The sequence below is a fragment of the Magnolia sinica genome, chromosome 6 (assembly GCF_029962835.1).
Source record: "Magnolia sinica isolate HGM2019 chromosome 6, MsV1, whole genome shotgun sequence".
Classification (NCBI taxonomy): domain Eukaryota; kingdom Viridiplantae; phylum Streptophyta; class Magnoliopsida; order Magnoliales; family Magnoliaceae; genus Magnolia; species Magnolia sinica.
This window is the reverse complement of record NC_080578.1, coordinates 45754609-45760008: the sequence shown is the minus strand read 5'-3', so window position 1 is coordinate 45760008 and position 5400 is coordinate 45754609. Positions and strand designations below refer to the sequence as shown.

The window sequence follows — 5400 nt, the reverse complement described above, 5'->3', positions numbered from 1 at the left end:
ACTAGAGTTGACGCAAAGGAACAATCAAGGGAAAAAGAATATTTTGCATGAAAAAAAATATCCATGTAAGAAATACGATTGTATGTTAGGTGGGATAGTCATCATACAATGGAAAAACACGAATGTCCCTGAACACAAAGTTTGAATGATTAGAACTATGGCCTTTCCAAGAAAAAAAGTTCTGAATATACATGGGAGTTTCTATTGCATGATGTCTTTAAAAGCATGAAGATGCTTAGCTTCCTAATATACATGGGAGGCTCCCTAGAACATAAATATCAATCCAAGTCAAGATGCTCAATTAAAAAGAAACAGATTGGTGAACTACAATATACCTTGACAGCTCTAAGTACTGTCAACGAACTTGCTGAATTATCCAGGCCGGTGCCTCTGAAATACTTAGTTCGAGATATGTAGAAACCGGTACATAAAGATGGCTCTTTGATGGAATCTTCATAAGAACTGACACATGTAATATTTAGTTCAGAAATTAGTGTTAGTTATCATTTATTGCTAATTCATTTTAAAAAACAAATCCAGAATGTACAAGCAATAGCAACTTCCAACTTCATGGCATTCATGATGCATTACATTCCCCAATAAAGGTTGCCTATACTAGCTAACAAATCAAATATTTAAAAATGATTGCTTCTGGATGAATAATTGCCTGTGGAATCATGAAAGATTTGAAAATATTCAAACATATAAGAGAACTATTCTTCTATTTTTTAGGTAGCATTTAGAGTTTACTGGCAAATCATGGATGACAGTTGGTAGGGCTTTCAGCTACCTACCCACCTTCCAAGCTGAGATGGGCCTGACCCATTCCAAATCCCACTCAAGAGCCTTGGCCTGAACAAGATGAGCACTTTTTTTTTTCTTTTTAAAAAATTACCAAGTGAGGTTTACAAGGCGAGAGTAAGACATCCAGGGATCCAACCTGGTTCATTCATGCACGTTACAGTCTCAGCCGTCTCTACCTGGAGAACAGTGATATTAATTTTTGAAAAAAAAAAGAGAAATTTTCAAACTGATCAATAGAGAGAGAGAGAGAGAGAGAGAGACTTCTTGCTCGGAGAGGGGTTTGCGCTGCATGAGCTGAGAAATCTACCCATCGAGCTGGCTATGGGAGTTCGAAGAAGGGATTGGATCCGCACTCATCTTCTTCTTCTTCCTTTACCAGATCGATCAGTAAAAAATCATCAACCTACAAAGAGAAGATGTAGATATGAAACAGTCAACAGATGTAAATCTGAAATCACCAATAGATCTGGCTACTACATGTATGAATCTTTAACTAAATCTTTAATACTACAGCATATAGCATAACTGTACCCTTCATATTCAATTGCAGATGGTGAAGGGTTGGAATGGTTTTCTGTCATCTCTGGTCCAATGCCTGTGTTCAATCATTTTGGTGGGAAGACATCACTGTTCAGAGCTCTATCACCATCACTTCCGGAAGCAGCTTACAATGTGGATCCTCATCTTGTGAAGCTTTTGAGGTCTGATGGGAGTAATAATGCCATTTTTGTCCCTCAAGGCCAAACTAACCTCATCTAGCTTGCTAATCCTTTCTTATGCTTGTATACATATGCATGCATGCGTACATACATGCATGCATATATACATTATTTGAAATGCTCGGAGTAAGAGACACTTTATGTATTTATGTTATTAGAGTGGGCAGCCAATGTGCTTATGTATGACATATACATGTATATCTGCAATTGGAATGGTCAGACTGTGAGAGACTTTATGCATGTATGTTATAAAAAAAATAAATAAATAAATAAAAATAAAAAAATAAAAAAAATAAAAAATCTTAGGTCCAAACCAACAAATCAGTCACTAAATAAATGAATTTAAGCAGATCAAATACCAAAGACAATATATAATGAATATTTCACCAAAGAACAAAAAGCCTACTAAGTGGAAAATGGTACTTTCATGAAACTCAAAATATCCCAAAGTATCCATATCCCATTTAAAAAAAAATATCTGAAATCAAAACCTACAATTCATCGACTGGTCCCCACAGATTAGGCGGTGAGCATGACGGCCCTGCCAGCCTCCTTGATCTTCTTCTCCGTGGTCTTTGACACTAGTTTCGCCTTCACGATGACTGGCCACCCCTCCGGTAGCATCCCCTTGCCGAGGAGCTTGACATACCCAAACTGCGTGAGATCGATCACAGGGGCCTGATCCAATGGTGCAGATTTCGCCTTCTCCTTGACGTGGACAGAGAGCTTCATTTGGAAAATTTGTGGAAATTTCAAACGAAGTTCAAAATCGCAGGAAATTAATGTAACAAAAATGTGTGAAAATTTTGTACAAATCAATAGAGAATGAATGGATTCAGTGGCTAGAATTGCCTAATTTTCTTGAATTAAAGAATACAAAAATTTTCATTTGAACATGAAAATCACCCACGAAATTCTATGAAAAACACGTACGGAACAACAAAACCAAATAGGAATTTCGAAAATAAAAAATCAGAGAAAATGACAAAAAAAAAATCCAATTAAAGTGGAAACCCCTAATTTCACAGATATTCGAACAACATAGAAAAATCATCTATAAAAGATCAAGAAAAAATAAAAATAAAAAATACATAATTTCAATTTTCATATGGAGATTTAAAAATAATATTCACAGATATGCCAATTCCAGATATAGAAGGAAAAAAAAAAAAAAACCTAGAACAAATTCTGGAGCCTAGGACCCAAATTCTCCCCCTAAAAACAGAGAAACCAGATCGAGAGGGAAAAAATCAAGAAGGAATTACAGAAGAATTACAGAATTGCCATCATCAGTTGCAAAAAGAAACCCTAGATTTTTCAAAGAGAGATCTGGGGGATTTTTTTTGCGCTTAAAACAGAGACATCGGTTTCTTCCCTCTCTCTCTCTCTCTCTCTCTCTCTCTCTCTCTCCCCAAAACCCGCTTTTGATGAAATTAACAGATATAATCAGCTACAAAAGAGACAGATCCATGGCCACAATGCAAGAAACGTGGATCTGACTCCAGAAACGGGATCTGTAAACCCTAGATCTAAGGAAATTGAAGAAATCTGGAGAGAAATTGGGAATTGGAGGAGGAAGAACGGAGGAGAATGAGAGAGGTAATAGATCTGGAGGCGTAGATCTGCCGTAATGGGGATGCTTTTTAAAGGAGTGTGAAGAAGAAGAAGAGCAGGACGAGCAGGAGGGCAGAATGACCTAAACTGGAGATTCGAAGAGAAGGAGACGCGAGACGAGAGAGAATGAAGAAAAGGGAAAAGCAAAAGAGCCATACGTGGAAAGAGGGTACAGTCGCTGCATTCAGAAACGGCTTGGAACCGTGTTCAATTAAAAACAGCTTAATACCGTTTCTGAACCAAAGCACGGGCCATACCTGATAAACGACTTTGGTGTCATGTTATATTGTTTAAAATTTTTATTTTCTTTAATTATGTCGTAAGCTGATCCATGTGGATTTATAAGTGGGCCCACCTATTTGATGAATGTATTGATGCATTGTATTGTGTTGTGTAATCCCGGTTGCCTAATCTCAATGTGCCAAAATAACTGGGCAACTATCTGTTAAATCCATTGCTGATTTATTACGTTTTTACATTCCATATGAGATGATTCAAATGACTGACTTGAATTGCAATTTCCCGATTGGATGACTTCGAAATATACTAATTACTTAAATACTCAAGAAGCCTAACTAAAAGGATAGTGAGTGCATGCAGCTTCCTTCTAATGCTACATTATTGAATGAGCTCATTACGTATCTCTGCTCTCCTGTTTTGTTTGAGCCTTCTTACATTTCAATTATGAGAAAGTTTATGATGCTATCACTGATTTCTAAGTTATCAAGCACTCTTTCCATACATATGGCACAAGTAGAAAATATATAGGTGAAACTCATTGGTGATCCTAGCTCTACATGATAGGTATTTTAAATCCGTGGGCTCACTTTTATAGCCCACTTGATGATTGGTTTAGCCTAAGAATTGGCTCAAATATTCGTTTCGATGGGCTTAACAAATGATAAATTTGGTGCCAAGCTTTCTTATGTGATTATAACATTTTGAAACGATTTACTGCTCCAAGTTCTCCTTGGTGTGAATATACAATTTCTTACTTGTAAGTTGTAACTAACTTACATGTTACCTAGCTAAACACAAAAACCATCCCATGGACTTGTAGATTGCATTAAAACTGGATTACCTATAAGTGACTTTCACTTGTAAATGACTTATCTGTAAATCACTTACAACTTAGAGAAGTTACAGGCATTCGAACGCCACCTTAAAGAATGCTTTGAAGTTTTGAAAGTAGTCGAGAGAACTTCTTCTATTGATTCCTTTTTCCTAGGAGAAATAGTGGAAAGAAAACAACTTTCACTCGTCTGAAATTTTACAGAACTATACTTTTTGATGGCACACCAAGATCCAGGGTGGAGCTAATTTGTCCATTTGTTTGGATAAACTATTTGACTATTGTCATCATCGAGTCAATACAAGGAAAGAAAAGAAAATTTGTTTTTTTAATTATATATATGTATATACATGTAAATTGTGGGCTATCATAGTTGGGCTAACTAGACGAATGGTATTGGTTCACCATTCCCCTTGCTGCATGGGCTCCCCTACTTGCATTGGATCCAGTGGGCATGGCTACTTTATGTTGGAAAAGTAACAATTTAGAACACAAAGGATAGAGGAAAAAGATAATGAGACAATCGGATCTATCAGGTTCAAGGCTCGACTTAAATAGTCAATTTCTTAAGACAGCTTTGCTGCCCTTTTTCTGGTGGTTCTAGGAAATGCAAATGTAGAAAATCTGCAAATTGTCTTCAGGATACAATGAACTCTTAATCCGAATTTCAACACAAAATTTTGCACATTTAAGTGCTGAACAAATCTCTAGTTTTAACACTGATATGCTTTAAAAAAAAAAACAGTTCTGAATAAACACAACAAGAGATCATATTCGAGAGAAATTCGCAATGGATGATATATCTGAAAATGGAGAGAATGTAATAATGTTTCTAGATTATCGTATATATCCAGGATTTATAGCAATTGAATGGTCATGGATTTCTTCCTGAAGAGATACCAATGTGCCTCTTCAAGACACCCACACCACCCATTTGTAGCAAACAACATTCTTCCATGAAAGGACATGCCCTTTGTCCGATGGAAGTTATTTATGTTCCTTTTAAACACAAAAAGTCATCCAACAGTATAATACTGTTTTCACATGAGCGACAGGTGGCATAGGTGCCACATGTACAATCATGTCACAATTACTCTCAATCAACCCAAAGGTAATAAAACTTCAGGGTGGACCCTAGTTCAATTCTAGTTGCACCATGGCCCAAAAAGTTTGAACCTTGTGCCAAAAAGA

The 5400-nt window shown here is 36.5% G+C and overlaps 1 long non-coding RNA gene across 1 annotated transcript; it reads right to left on the bottom strand.

Annotated features, from left to right (window-relative positions):
- Window positions 1-477: 477 nt before the first annotated feature.
- LOC131248725 (uncharacterized) lies at window positions 478-1177 on the bottom strand. The gene is made up of 2 exons (XR_009172375.1): window positions 1066-1177; window positions 478-980 (listed from the first exon to the last, which is right to left on the bottom strand). It is a non-coding gene; the product is annotated as an uncharacterized LOC131248725 (long non-coding RNA).
- Between the last annotated feature and the right edge of the window lie 4223 nt (window positions 1178-5400).